General features: G+C 46.8%; 1 protein-coding gene across 2 annotated transcripts in view; it reads right to left on the bottom strand.

Moving 5' to 3' along the window:
• The window catches only part of NAP1L1 (nucleosome assembly protein 1 like 1), a 51,981-nt gene extending 51,482 nt beyond the window's left edge, over positions 1-499 (bottom strand). For both annotated transcript variants that reach the window (XM_084630124.1, XM_084630125.1), the window contains exon 1: positions 379-499. The gene's annotated coding sequence lies outside the window, so the exon portion shown is untranslated. The remainder of the gene's footprint in view (positions 1-378) is intronic.
• Positions 500-16,270: the final 15,771 nt, after the last annotated feature.

The following is a 16,270-nucleotide window of genomic DNA, read 5'->3' as shown; positions in this document are numbered from 1 at the left end:
TTACTACCAGGCAGACCGACCTCTCCCCACCCCGCGCCAGGCCCAGGGCAGCGCGGCCTAGTGCGACCCCAGCGGCCATGGCGGCCCCGGAGCAGGCGACCAACCGGCGCTGCTCCCCGGGGCGAAGCAGAAAGGCCCCGCGGGAGGGGAGGGCCCCCGCGCCGCGCAGACGCCGGGACAACCGACTCCGTCCGGCCCGGCCCAGTCCCAGCCGCATCCGGTCCCGGCCCACCCCTGCCTGGCGACCCCGGAACAGGGGCCCGGCCCGGCCAGGCTGAGGGGCGCCTCCCCCGAGAGCTGAGCGGACCCCCACCCGCCCAGAGCCGGGCGCCGTGATTCCGCAACGGCCCCCGCCAGCCGCTCCCCCCTCCTCAGTACCTGCGCCGAACCGGGGCTCGCAGTGACTCAGGAGCGAGGAGGAGGTGCCGCGCGACTGGCGGTAAAAAGACCCGAGCTCCCGCCGCTCGCGCTCATATAGAAATAACGTCACCACGTAACCCCCCCCTCCCCCTCCCCCTCCCCCTCCCCGCGCGCCCCTGTCCCCAGGCAACGCGCGCGCGCCGGGGTGAGCGCCTAGGCGGGAGCTGTCCGGCATCAGCCCCGCCCCCCATGGGCCGGACAACAAGGCGCGCGGGTCTTCTCCTGGCCAGCCACAGCAGCACACACACTGCATGCATGCGATGAGTGTGTTCATGCCACACACACTCATCGGATGCATGCAGTGTGTGTGCTGGTGTGGCTGGCCAGGAGAAGAGACATCCCCCAGGCCCCGTCTGAGATCTTACACACACACTGCATGCACCCGATGAAGTGAGCTGTAGCTCACGAAAGCTTACGCTCAAATACATTTGTTAGTCTCTTAAGGTGCCACAGGTCCTCCTTTTCTTTTTGCGGTTACAGACTAACAGGGCTGCTACTCTGAAACCTACCGAATACAGTCCCAAGGGCCACGTGTGATCCCTCACACACACTGTGAACACTCACAGCCATCATCAGGTCCTAGCTATGATCTCACAAACCCAGCATGAACACACACAGCCACCCCACCAAACCCCAAGTGTGATCATACATGTGTGCACACCTCCTACAGCCAAAGCCCGAGTGTAAAACACACACATCCCCCGCAGGCTGAAACATGACACCTGCACTCCCCAGGCCAAAACACAACACACACACCCCAGGGGCTGAAGGGTGACACACACAAACACATCCAAACCTCTCCCCCTTATGGCAAAACGTAACACTTGCACCCTAAGCTCTCAGGCAGGGACTCGTCTCTTCTCCTGGCCAGCCACACCAGGTCCACTTCACCAGACTACTAGAACTGACAGACCCATACCAAATTAGGCTAGTTGTTGTTATGGATGCTTAAATGAGTTTCAGTGCCATGGTACTCCATGGAAATCTTTAAATAAATTGTATTGCTCTTCCTGCATGCACTGTGTAAAAGGCTGTTCATTTAAGCCACCATAGCAGCACCCTGTACCAAAACAGACCAAACTCACCTGCAACAAAGTATGGAAATCATATTCACATAGGCTACGCTCCCAGAAAAACAACTCAGGGATACTATTTATTTTACTTAATATTTATGCAATGCTATAATTTTGCAAGGCATTTTACAGAAATAAAAAATGTCCATGCCCTAAAAATTTTGCAATCCAAATGAGGTTATTTAACAGTGGAAATGACAATAACAGAGAAGGACAGAGGAAGGAGCAGGAGGGATCGTGTACCAACTGAGATACAATCTGTATTATGTATGAATTTTGAAAAAACAGATGAAATGTGAGAATCAGGCCAGGTCTACACTTTAAAATTTAGGTCGACATAGCTACATGTAAAAAAGTTCACGCCCTTGATTGACATAGTTAAGCCAACCTAACGCCCGGTGTAGTTGCCACTTGTTCAACGGAAGAATTTTTTCATTGACTAGCTACCGCCTCTTGAAGAGGTGGATTAACTACAGCAATGGAAAAACCCCTTCCTACTCTATGTCACTACAATGATATAGCTGCAGTGCTCCCACTGTGTTGCCATAGCATAGCCATACTTTTAATAGAAACAAGTAATTTAATCAATATTTATTCTGCAACATCAATTATATTTTATTGTAAACATGTTAATTTTATTCAAGCAGCTAAAATGGCACCGCAGCTATGTAATCTGCAGACATACTGGCTTATGTTACCTTGCTGTGGTGATTTTCTAACATTCAAACAGCCAGTTCATTTCTTCCTCATGAAACTTTCCATCCCACAACCGGTCCAAGCGTCTGTGAAGCTGGCAGTAGCAGATGATCTACTAATTACAGGATCTCCTCAGTGGCCGGGGAGAAATCCTTGTTCACATTAATTAGGTAGCACTAGGAACCCTGCTACCAACTAAATATTTGGAATGCAATCCTCAAGTGCACTTAAGGTTGCCAATTTTGGCTGGATGTATTCTTGGAAGTTTCACCACACAAAATAAATTTTAATTAAAGATTAATCTTTAATTCTTGGAGAATCCAGGACAATCCTGGACGGTTGGCAACCCTAAGTGCACTGGAGCAGCCCTGGGAATACGTGGGAAGCAAAGGTGGCTCCTATAAGTCACCTTTCTGCTCGCACTCCAAATCTATGGCCAGCCAGGTGCAGGTCTGACCCTTAGAATGATTTAGAGCAGCCTCATGGATGCTTGGAAGAGATGCTAGACCAGCCAAGAATTCCTCTATGGCAGCAGAATCTTCAGCTGTCTGTATAAGCCGTTTTTGTGCAGCCAGGGAAGTGCAAAGTTGCCTTAATATGGGTCTGAATATGGCCATCTGGTGGTTGCACAGTTTCAGTCCTAGGGTCTGATTATGTGAGGAGCTGAGCACCTCTTAAAACTTTTGTATATAGACAAGCCCTTAGTGCTACCTTCTCATATGGACACCCTTAAATTAGTGCATTATTCTTGTTTAATTTAAGTTGATTTTTTCCCTCAATCTAAACCATTTTAGTTAAATTGGTGCAATTTTTGGATGTGTACAAGGCCCAAGTTACAATCATTCACTAATGCAGGTAAGAGATGACTCACCTCTGAACCAGCTATTACTAAAGAGGCTAAGAGATGAGTCGCACTGTGAACCAACTGTGAAATAACACCAAAAAGCTTAAGACTCACCAGATGTCATAAAGGGATGCATTTTCCTTAGTTCTCTTTCAAATGGCCATGAACTGCAGGGCTGCAGCACCACCTGTACCTCTATCTAATGAAAACAATACATCCAGAGACAATAGACTCATAGACTTTAAGGCCAGCAGGGACCATCATGATCACTAGTCTTACCTTTTGCACATCGCAGGCCACAGAACGTCACCCACCTATTCCTGTAAAAGACCCATAACCTCTGACTCAGTTACTGATATCCTCAAATCCTGATTTAAACAGAGAATCCACCATTTGCTCTAGTTTAAACTAGCAAGTGACCAGTACCCCATGTTGCAGAGAAAGGCAGAAAACTCCTAGGGTCTCTGCCAATCTTACCCAGGGGAAAATTCCTTCCTGACCCCAGATATGGCGGTCAGTTGGACTCTGAGCATTTCAGCAAGACCCACCAGGCAGACACCTGGAAAAGAGTTCTCTGTAGTAAGTCAGAGCCCCCCCATCTAGTGTCCCATCACAAGCTGTTGGAGATATTTGCTACTAGCACTCGCAGATGGACTATATGCCATTGTAGGCAGTCTCATCATACCATTGACTCTAGTAACATATCAGGCTCAGTCTTGAAGCCAGTCAGTTTTTTTCCCCCCACTGCTCCCCTTGGTAGGCTGTTCTAGAACTTCTCTCCTCTGATGGTTAGAAACATAGACGGCGAGTTATATGGGCCCGTGGTGCCCATGCTTCACCAATATTTAGGAACGTGGGCCCGGCTCCACCAATGTTTGGGCTTACCACGCTTTGGGGGGTCCCACGCTTCAGGGGGATGCGAGGTCCAGGGCAGCCTGGGGAATTAGTGGGGGGCCTGGCACCGTCAGCAACAAACTACCCAACCCCAGCCTGCCTTGCCCTGCCGGCTCGTGGCATCGCTCAGGGGAGGGGGCGGAAGCTGGAAAGAGCCGGGACGGGGGTTTGGGGGAAGGGGTGGAATGGGGGCAGGGAGGCCGTGGAGCAGGGGCGGGCTGGGGCCAGGTCGCTCACTCCTGCCAGTGCCAGGCCCCCCGCTAAATTGCCAGACCGCCCTGGACCCCGAATCCCCCTTGAAGCGTGGGGCCCCCCAAAGCGCAGGGCCTGGGATGGTTGCCCCGGTCCATCCTATAAATGAGACAGCTCTGCCTGGACCCTGCATTTCCCTGAAGCGCGGGGCCCCCCAAAGTGCAGGGTCAGAGGCAGTTGCCCCTGCCCATATGGACAGGACGGCTCTGCTTGGACCCGTTCTGGGCAACACCAAAAATTAAACAAACCTGGCGCCCATGGTTAGAAACCTTTGTCTAATTTCAAGCCCAAACTTCCTGATAGCCAGTTTATACCCATTTGTTCTTGTGTCAACATTGGTGCTTTACTTAAATAACTCCCTCCCTCCCTGGTATTTATCCCTCTGATGTACTTATAGAAAACAATCATATCTCCCCTCATCCTTCTAAACAAGCCACACTCTTTCAGTCTCCTCTCACAAGGCAGGTTTTCAAAAAAATGAACCACATTCTTGTGGTAAGAGCTATACACTTTAGCATTTATTGAATAATTAGCATAAGTTACAAGGATAGCCAAGAGAATGATGAAAGTTAGAGCTGTTACTATTTCTCCCACTTATTATTTACTTTCAGATGGACTGTCTTTTTAGCAACAATGGAAGAAAACCAACTCAGAAAAAACCCATAGTGTATAAACATTTCTCCACAACAGAAGTGCAGTTGAACTGTCACATGGCAGAGCTAGCAAAGCATGCAAATTCCTATGTAGATTTGAATGAAGTTCCCTCCTAACTTTCTGTTTTGCATTTGTTTCTGCTTCTGTGAAATGAGAGCAAATTTCCCCACAAGAAGCATATTTTCAAGCAGTGGAAACAGCAAATTAAAGAAATCTACTGTATGGAACTTTTGAAATACAGTAATAGGCGACAAAAGAAAATGACATGGTATGGACACAATGAAATGCTAGGGTGTGATTATACACCCGTTGACATAATAGACTTTCAACATCTTTCATTTCTCAATATTTTTAACTCTCCAGGGATAAACTGTGATTCTTGTCTTACATTAGGGTTGCTCATGGAGATAGAAAACAGAAACCAAAAAGTAATACAATAGAAATTGGCATTAGACATAGACCTGAATAAATCTCAGGATGTGGAGAAGATAGAGCTTTAATGTGAAGTTGGCAAACTCAAGAAAACGAAAACAACAGAAATAAGTTGAAATATGAGAAGAAATTTTAAGATCTGATGTCCACTGCTGTCGTGATAATTTCAGAAGTGAAAAATATTAGATATAACACTATTATGTGATATGCACTATTATGTGACCCGAGGTGCCTAGGGTAGCCCACACTGAAAATGTCAAAGGACAGGCAGCGAAAAGAGAGCAGATTCTCCCAAAACTGGTGGTTAACACTTAAGTTTAGGGTTTTTCTACCCTGGCAGAGTTACAGCACCGGCAATTACAGCGCTGCTCAGAGAGTATTGAAGGGAAACGGCTGTTGTGTGTTCACACTGTCAGCTGCCTGCACAATAGCCTGTTCACATTTGCGACACTTGCAATGGTATTTGGAGCAGTGGATTCTGGGCAGCTATCCCACAAAGCATCGCTTCCTCTTCTGCCACTAAGAGTTGTGGGACAGCAGAGGGCGTCGCGGGGCATCCTGGGTCCTGTTCCAGTGCCCCATGATGGATTGCTGCGCATCCCAGCAATCCGTGTGCCTCCCGTCCGCATTTGGCGCCATTGTTCAACGGTTTGCGTACTGCATGCTCTGCCTCTTCGGTCTGCAGGAATGGATCCTGAAATGTTGACCAGTATGCTGCTCACTCTAACTAACATGTCAGGAGTGGCAGTGGAGTTATTCCTTAAACTACAAAGGCAAGAGGAGTGCGACATTGATCTCGCCACACATACTAGCTATGACACGAGATTGCTTGTGGCATTCACGGAGGTGCTGACCAGAGTGGAATGCCGCTTTTGGGCTAGAGAAACAAGCACTGATGTGGGATCACATCATCATGCACGTCTGGGATGATGAGCAGTGGCTGCAGAAGTTTAGGATAAGGAAAGCCACATGCATGGGACTGTGTGATGAGCTCGCCCCAGCCCTGCAGCACAAGGACACAAGAATGAGAGCTGCCCTGCCTTTGGAGAAGCACGTGGCGATTGCACCGTGGAAGCTGGCTACTCCAGACCACTACCTATCAGTAGCTAACCAGTTCAGAGTCAGAAAGTTGACTGTTGGACTCGTGTTGACAGAAGTCTGCAGGGCCACTAATCGCATCCTACTCTGAAAGACCATGACTCCGGGCAACATGCATGACATTGTGGATGGCTTTGCACAAATGGGCTTCCCTAACTGCGCAGGGGTGATAGATGGCACGCATATTCCAATTCTGGCACCAGACCACCTAGCCACCAAGTACATTAATCGGAAGGGGTATTTCTCAATGGTTCTCCAGGTACTTGTGGATCCCTGTGGGCATTTGTCAGGGTTCTCTCCCCACTCTGAACTCTAGGGTACAGATGTGAGGACCCACATGAAAGACCCCCTAAGCTTATTTCTAGCAGCTTAGGTTAATAACTTCCCCAAGGCACAAATCCTTCCTTGTCCTTGGATGGGTACTGCTGCCACCACCAAGTGAGTTAGACAAAGATTCAGGAAAAGGACCACTTGGAGTTCCTGTTTCCCTAAAATATCCCCCCAAGTCCCTTCACTCCCTTTCCTGGGGAGGCTTGAGAATAATATACCAACCAAATAGGTAAACCAGATTCTTAAAAAACATACTTTATTATTAAAAGAGAAAAAAAAAGTAAAAGAAGCACCTCTGTAAAATCAGGATGGAAGATAACTTTACAGGATAATCAGATTCAAAACACAGAGGATTCCCCTCTAGGCAAAACTTTAAAGTTACAAAAAACAGGGATAAACCTCCCTCTTAGCACAGGGAAAATTCACAAACTAAAACAAAAGATAATCTAACACCTTTCCTTGCTTTACTTACAATTTTGTAATCCTAGATCTTATTTCAGGCAGGGTTTTAAGAGATGGCTTTTCCTGCCCATGGTCCCTCTCTGGCTCCGAGAGAACCCACACAAAGAGACAAAGCAAAAACCTCCCCCCACCAATTTGAAAGTATCTTCTTTTCTTATAGGTCCTTTTGGTCAGGTGCCAACCAGGTTATTTGAGCTTCTTAACCCTTTACAGGTAAAGGAGGGATTTTATGCTACACTTAGCTGTATGTTTATGACAGCATTTCATAGACATTAATGCAGGTTGGTCCGGAAAGGTGCATGATGCACACATCTTTTGGAACACTGGCCTGTTCAGGAAGCTGCAAGCAGGGACTTTTTTCCCAGACCAGAAGATCACTGTAGGGGAAGTCAAAATGCCCATTGTGACCCTGGGAGACCCTGCCTACCGGTTAATGCCATGGCTTATGAAGCCATACATGGGGCACCCTGACAGCAGCCAGGAGCAGTTCAACAACAGGTTGAGCAAGTGCAGAATGACTGCTGAGTGTGCTTTTGGCTGTTTAAAGGCTCGCTGGCGCTGCCTATATGGGAAGCTGGACATGGCCAATGACAATATTCCTATGCTTATATCCACCTGCTATATGCTCCATAATATTTGTGAAGGGAAGGGTGAAAGCTTCACTCAGGGCTGGACTGCTGAGGCTCAGTGCCTGGAGGCTAAATTTGAACAGCCAGAGACCAGGGCTATTAGAGGGGCCATAAGGATCCGGGATGCCTTGAGGCAGCAATTTGAAGCTGAAAGCCACTAATATTTGTTGCTATGCTCGGGAGTGCAGTGCTTGTAATGCTAGGAGGTAATTGTGATTGGTGCAGATGATGCAATATGAAGGTTTAAGAGAATTGTCTGTTGCTTTGCAGGGCTCTGTTTGTTTTCAATTAATAGAATAAAGATTGCTTTCAAACCAACACAATTATTTTATTAAAAAACAACAACCGGAGGAGAGAGTCAAACAAAAAACCACATCAGCACTGAGGGGGATGGGGAAAGGGAAGGTCCCAGGAGGAGGTGGGGTCCCGGGACAGTTAAAGATTTGTGTATGTTCAGGGATCATATCCAACCTTCTCATTTGGAGTACAGTGCAGCGGGTACTGTACTTCAGCAGGGCCAAATTGCAGAGGGATAGGTGTTGAGTGCAGTGGGTACTGGGAGTCCACAGTGCTGGACTGTGATGGTGGAGGAGTGGAATGTCGCGGGTACAGACTGGAGCCAGGAGATCTCTGAGACAGATTTCTGTGAAGATTATCAGTGTCCCAGTGAAGTGAGGGAGTCAATCAACAGCCTGTTCCGCCACTCAGAGTAGGCATGTGGTGGTACGCACATCATACAGACACAAGGCTGCTTTCTGCAATCCTCCTGCCCCCAACAACTCACTTCAGTGATTTCCAAAATCAAATCCACTTACCAGGGGCCTCCTCTCCTATTTGCGCTTTGCCAGGTCCAACAGCTGTGACTGGCTAGCCTCCTCCGGGGTAGAAAAGAGCTCCTGTCTGCATGCATCTCTGACTTCTGAGTCGTCCTCTGCCTCTGGGTCCCTTTACTGTACAGAAATTTGCCAGTGTAGACAGGGCCTTCAATTCACCAACCAATCACAAACTGTCCTCTTGATCCCCCACACTGATTATCAAGAAGCTAAAACAAAGAAATCACACAGACTCCTCTATTGCATTCCAGTTCTCTGGCTCCCAATCAGCGCATCCAGTAAGGTGAGGAGTTATTTAAAACTCTGTTCGCCATACAAAATGTTCTTCTGATCCCCAAAGAGCCAGCCACATTACCAGATCAATACTAGTTTGGATCTTACCCAAAATACCACACTGCCAGCCAATCCTTTAGTATCTAAAACTAAAGCTTTATTATAAAAGAAAAGAACAATAAGAGAATTGTTAAATGGTCAAAGCAATCAGATACAAACATATGACTTCAGAATCCATATATCAGATTCTAAGCTGCATTAGTGAGTTTACTGGCTTGTAAATTCTCTCTGGAATACATCCAAAGCTTGGATGGGTCTAGCAGTCCAGAGCTTCAGTTTGTAGAGAAGTTACTCCAGAGGTGAGAAGCAGGATTGTAGACAAAATGGAGAAGATGCAGCTGCCCTTTTATATCCTTTTCCATGTGGCTTGTATATCCTTCATCCCAAACACAAGCTCACAGCACATGGGCATGGAAAATCACTTGGAGTCCTCAGTCCACAGGCATGTCCCTACATGTTCGGCTGACTCATAAGTGTAGCCCCAGGCTTTTTTCAATGAGTTCATTGGATAGCTGATTGCCCTCAATAAGCCATCAAGCAGTCTGGATAATGCTGATGCCAGTCTGTCTGAGGGTGTCACCCAGATACACAGCACAAGTTTGAGATATCAATACATCACATGTATTTATAACTCACAAAAAAAAGATGATACATATGTATAAACATGATTATCATATTTAGCAATCATAAGTTTTCCACTGATACCTTACATGGCATATCTTGTAAGATTAATAGCAATTTTTTAATATTGGTATCAATAATATTATAAATGGTCACCCATATTCCAGACAGCATCACAATCTACCAGTGCCTTTGGGTATTTACTGTGATGCAGTTAAGATTCATCTGATATGAGTGGTATCATGGTCCTGGGTGTGACTGCATTGGGAACAACTCCTAAATAGGTGGTTAATTTATTATGTAAAGGTGTGAGGACCATCTAGCTTTCTCACTCTACTTTACTTTTCACTAGCCTTTATCTGGCTGGTTCCTTGATGATCAGGGTATGTCTATATTTAAAATGCTACAGTGGCACAGCTGCAGAGCTTCATTTGCACTACTGTAGCGCTTCAGTGTAGACACTCACTACAGTGTTGGGAAAGATTCTCCTCTCAGCATAGGTAATCCACCACCCCAAGAGGCAGTAGCTGGAGTACTGTCTACGCCAGAAGCTAGGTTGACATAGCTACATCTGTCAGGGGGGTGGATTTTTCACATCCCTGAGAGACATAGCTATGGCACTGTAAGTTTTCACTGTAGACCAACTTGTTTTCAATTTTTGCACTGCAACAGAATCCACGGTAAGCCCGTGCTGCAGGAACCCCACCTGAAATAGTCATTGCACAAACATGGGAGAGAGTGCAGTGTGTACTTTGCCCTGGAGGGGTCAGCACTAGAGCTTGGCAAGAAACAGTTTTCTCATCCTGTGAAAATTTTTGCGATATCAAAAAAAAAAAATCTATCTTGAATCAGGACAAAAATCGCTATAATCTGAATATTCAAAAACTAGTTTGGTCCAGGTTAATTGAAACATTTTCTTCTGAGAATTTCAAAACATTTCATTTCAATTTTGACTATGATTAGCTTAAATTTCAAAATGAAAAGCCATTTCAAACTGGAAAACCAAATATTTCATTTAGAAAATGTGAAAATGATTTTTTCAACATTTTTGAGTCAGATAATTGGTCAAAACCAACACTTTCCTGTGAACAGTTTCAATGAACCAGTAGTTGCCAATGAAAAAAACATTTTATTGGAAAATTCTCAATCAGATCTTCTCAGCACCACTAACTGGTACAGCATCATTTCCTTTCCAATCACTCTTAAGGCTGATCCTGAACTACTGAAGTGAATGGAAACTTTGCCATTGACATCAGTGGGTGCAGGATTGTGCAGATAGAGAGCTGTTGACACTGTGCTAACTAGTAGTAGTCCTTGCAGCCCTGAGCCAAAATTAAGAGATGAGGGTGTTAAGAAGATGTCCAAGGCTATGGCTACACTAGAGAGCTTACAGTGGTGCAGCTGCACCAATGCAGCTGTGTCACTGAAAGCTCTCTAGTGTAGCCGCTCTACCCAATGACCCCATCTTGTAAGGAGATGCCCTCGGAATACCGACTACTGTATCTTAGCTGTCTGGATCTAGAGCCTAAATCAGCAAGTTCCTGTACTGCAGCACTGGGCACCTGCCAAAAGTTGTAACAACTAAACAACTCTCGCATAAGTTTAAACTGTGACTTCTAGGAAGAAGAAAATTCCAGCCCTTTGGTTGCCCAAGACCCAATCCTAGGCTTTGCTGTGAGGAAGGAAAAAAACACAAACAGTTTACCAGCCTCAGCCAATCTGGTGGTATGGGGAAAAATTCCTTCCCAGACCCAAAGTGGCAAGTAGCCCAAAGGGACCTAGTAAAGGGATGGAGGGTGGGCTGACTGCATGGGCAGTGGGTGAACCACGGGCACAGGGACGCTAGCTCCTAGCCCAGCCCGCCCTTCCACCTGAGGCCCCGCCCCTGCCATCCCCCTTCCCCTGCCAAAGCCCAGACGCACCTGCCGTGGCTGCCAGCCCCATAGCCCCAGGCCACCCAAGCACCTCCAGCCCTGGAGTGTGGGTGGATGTCACATGGCCCCCTTCCAATCCCAGAGTACTGGGTGGCTTGACCCTAGCGCTGGGGGTCCCCCAGAGATGGGCAGTCCCAGCCACCCCAAGTTCTGGCCACAGGCCGACCACCCTAGCCCCAGCCCCACCCAGCAGGCTTCCCGGAAGAGGAGGCAGCCTGCCTGGGCTGGGGCAACCAGCGGCAAGCAGGAGGGGGCTTTGGGGCAGAACATGGGTGCAGCCACGTGAGGCTGTTTGGGGAGGCACTGCCTTCTCCAGCCTATGCTATGCACCACTCATGGCTGACTGCTGGAAACCAGCAAACAGGAAGTGGCCTTGAGCAGATGGTTCTTACCAAGGTTCCAAATCTCATGCCAAATACCTCAAGATCTATGGTTCATCCCATGCTAAATCCCACAAGATCTCATGGCTCCAAATCTCCTGCCAAATCCCATGAAACCTCAAGAACATACTGGAAGTCCCATGGGGGCTGAAAATCTCATGGAACCCAGCCCATACTGTCCTTTTTGCCATCTTCTATAATGGGAACCAACAAAACTCACCACCTAGACTTGGGGCCTTCTGCTATATCCTGCATTCCTGGCTTCAGATTCTCCAGGTAAAAACAGTAGCTGCAGTGGGGACTAACAAGTAACTGGGACTAAAAATGCTTATGTTTTCTGTTTTTTACATTGCCAGTGTACTAAGACCTCCCAACAGTTATTCTCCTTCATTGGTGGTTAATTTACAGTCACCCCCACTGGAGTGTTTTCATGCGTGCCTACAGCGGGAAATGGAAAATCTTGAGAGTTTTATTTTGGCTGCTCCATGCATTCCTGTCCTCTCTACCATAAAAAAAAAGAGAAGACATGCAAGAAATGCATTTTTTAAACAATTAAAATAATATAGCCTCTTTCTTTAAGTGACTTCAGACAATAGTGGATCTCAAGCTCAGTCTTCCATCTTGACTAAGTAAGACCAATCTCTCTATTCCTCTTCTGTTTTATTCAGTGCCATTTTCACAGCTGCACTACTGAGAGCCCTGACATGTTGAGGGCCAGAAGAATTCCACAAAATCTAGAGATTAGGCAGTTATGAGTAATTTCTCACTCAGCTCAACAGTTCACTTCATTAGCTAGACATGACAAACCCTATCTGACCCATTCTCTAGACCCATTCTCTATCTATCAAGTTAAAGAAGTATGGGCTGGATGAATGGACTATAAGGTGGATAGAAAGCTGGCTAGATTGTCGGGCTCAACTGGTAGCGATCAATGGCTCCATGTCTAGTTGGCAGCCGGTATCAAGTGGAGTCCCCCAAGGGTCAGTCCTGGGGCCAGTTTTGTTCAATATCTTCATAAATGATCTGGAGGACGGTGTGGATTGCACCCTCAGCAAGTTTGCAGATGACACTAAACTGGGAGGAGAGGTAAATATGCTGGAGGATAGGGATAGGATACAGAGGGACCTATACAAATTGGAGTATTGGGCCAAAAGAAATCTGATGAGGTTCAACAAGGACAAGTGCAGAATCCTGCACTTAGGATGGAAGAATCCAATGCACAGCTACAGACTAGGGACCGAATGGCTCGGCAGCAGTTATGGCAGAAAAGGACCTAGGGGGTACAGTGGATGAGAAGCTGGATATGAGTCAACAGTGTGCCCTTGTTGCCAAGAAGGCCAATGGCATTTTGGGATGTATAAGTAGGGGCATTGCCAGCAGATCGAGGAACGTGATCGTTCCCTTCTATTCGACATTGGTGAGGCCTCATCTGGAGTACTGTGTCCAGTTTTGGGCCCCACACTACAAGAAGGATGTGGAAAAATTGGAAAGAGTCCAGCAGAGGGCAACAAAAATGATTAGGGGACTGGAACACATGATTTATGAGGAGAGGCTGAGAGAACTGGGATTGTTTAGTCTGCGGAAGAGAAGAATGAGGGGGGATTTGATAGCTGCTTTCAACTACCTGAAAGGGAGTTCCAAAGAGGATGGCTCTAGACTGTTCTCAGTGGTAGCAGATGACAGAACAAGGAGTAATGGTCTCAAGTTGCAGTGGGGGAAATTTAGATTGGACATTAGGAAAAACTTTTTCACTAGGAGGGTGGTGAAACACTGGAATGCATTACCTAGAGAGGTGGTGGAATCTCCTTCCTTAGAAGTTTTTAAGGTCAGGCTTGACAAAGCCCTGGCTGGGATGATTTAATTGGGGATCGGTCCTGCTTTGAGCAGAGGGTTGGACTAGATGACCTCCTGAGGTCCCTTCCAACCCTGATATTCTATGATTCTATCTGCCTTTCCCTCCTGCACTGCATGGTGTCCTTTCAATACCTGCCTCTAATATTACCTAAATAAGGCATTATTAGAGCTGGGTGACACTAGGGTTTTGCAGGTCCTGAGAAGTTCTGACTTTTTGAAATTTCTCATGAACTGGAAATCCCCTCCAAAAATGTATTAAGGAAACCCTACGTGCCTCCAGTTCTACTGTCCATATTTTAATCAGGTTGTTTTAAAAACCAGAGAGTGCAAAGAAGAACCATAGAAATGATTGCAGGACTGGCAAAAATGCCTTACAAACTGCATGAGTTCAATCTGGTTAGTTTATCAAAGAGCAGATCAAGAGGTGACTTGATTACAGTGTATAAATACATTTACAGGTTCTAAAGGGCTGTGTAATCTAGCAGAGAAAGGCATAAAAAGAACCACTGTTGGGAGCAGAAGCCAGACAGTCTTCAAATCAAGATTGGATTCCTTTTGGAAGAGATTTAAATCAAACACAAGTATTGGGCTCAACATAGGGGTCACTGGATGACATTCTATGACCAGTGAGACACAGGAGGTCTGACTAGATGATTTAATGGTCTCTACTGGCCATAAAAATCTATGAATCTATGACTCTTCCTTCTCTCTCTCTCTCTCTCTCACACACACACACACACACAAACACCCACTCACTCCTCCCTTCATCTGCTTTTCCTTTTTCTCTGTCTCAGCTATGTCTACATTTAAACCACCCGCAGCTGTAGTGCTTCAGTTCAGACACTCACTGCTGTGAGGGGAGGGATTCTCCTTTCACTGTAGTTAATCAACCTCCCTGAGGCCTGGTCTACACCATAGTGTTAAGTCGACACATGCTGCATTAGGTCTAATTTATAATGTGTGTGTCTACACTCCCGAGCCCTTTCCATTGACCTAAAGTGCTTCTAAAATTGACGCCTGTACTCCACCTCAGCAAGAGGCGTAACACTAGAGTCAACCTTCCTGGGTCGAATTAGGGGTAGTGTAGACACAACAATGGGTAATTTGACAGGATTGGCCTCCAGGAGGTGTCCCAGAGTGCTCCAACGTGACCACTCTGGACAGCACTTTCAACTCCACTGCACGTCAGCCAGGTACACAGGAAAAGCCCTGGGAACTTTTGAATTTCATTTCCTGTTTGATCAGCATGGAGAGCTCACCAGCACAGCTGACCATGCCTGCCCAGGGCCACAAACACACTCCAGCATGGAGCATACAGGAAACACTGGATCTGATTGCTGTGTGGGGAGAAGAGTCTGTACAGGCAGAGCTCCGAACCAGCAGAAGTAACTCTGATGTCTATGCCAAAATCACACAGGGGCATGGGGGACAAAGGCGACACCAAGGACACACAGTAGTGCCGCGTGAAGACAAGGGAGGCGAACAGTCACTCTGGTTCCGAGCCACAGACATGCCGCTTCTATGAGCAGCTGTATGCGATTCTAGGCGGGGACCCCACCAGTACCCCAACACTCTCCATGGATACCTTCCAAGGGCCCCAGGTGGCCTCGGGCAACAATGAGGAGGACATTGTTGATAAGGAAGAGGAGGAGGAGGAGAATGTGCAGCAGGCAAGCGAAGGATCCATTCTCAACGAGCAGCCAGACCTTTCCCTAACTCTGGAGCCTATCCCCTCCCAGGGCCTACTGTTGCGGTGTTATACCAATAAAATAAAAACCAGCAGGATCTTATTAAAGGGAAAAAGGCAAAATACCACATTTATTGTGAATACAGAAAGAATCATAGTAAGCAATTAGTTATAGCTATAACATTCCATTCAATCTCATATTTATTCACACATTCATTCATACAAACACACACACACACACACACACAGGTTCTGCAAGGTTGTTATCATAGTTACCAGCCTTAGAGTTGCTCATGCCAAGCCACTGGCCAGGTGGCCTGGACATGAGGAGGGAGCAGGGCCTTGTCAGATGCTCATCTGGTGCTCCTGGAAGTTGGTTTGCAGAATCAGACCCCAAAGTTCTCACTTTTTAGAGTCTATTTTTATAGGAATTTCTTCCTATGCCAGTCTATGGGAATTGCTTCATCATGCTGTTGCTGAATCAATCAGCAGATGTCACATTCCTGACGGCTCCGTGCTGACAGATGTTATCTTGTTCTTTGGTTCTCCCATTCTTGAGGCTGTTGGATGGATTCCAGTCTGCCCTCCGGGGGTCCTCTGGTTATTTCCTCTTGACGCCTTCTTCAGCCGATGGACACTGGATTCTTAGGCTGGCACCTCCCTGATCATTCAGTTATTATCCACACCAAGCATCCATCCACATACATCCTCTATCTCTATTTTAATCACAATTGTTAATACAACAAAAGGGCGGGGAGTCTCTGGGTGCTGTTTCTGTTGTTAGAGTATTGCTTTGAGTCTCTCTCTCTGTGAATTGCTTTGAGAACAGACTCTGTCTTAGAAT

The sequence above is a fragment of the Lepidochelys olivacea genome (assembly GCF_965140295.1).
Source record: "Lepidochelys olivacea isolate rLepOli2 genome assembly, chromosome: 1".
NCBI lineage: Eukaryota > Metazoa > Chordata > Testudines > Cheloniidae > Lepidochelys > Lepidochelys olivacea.
This window is presented reverse-complemented; position numbering and strand designations above follow the sequence as displayed.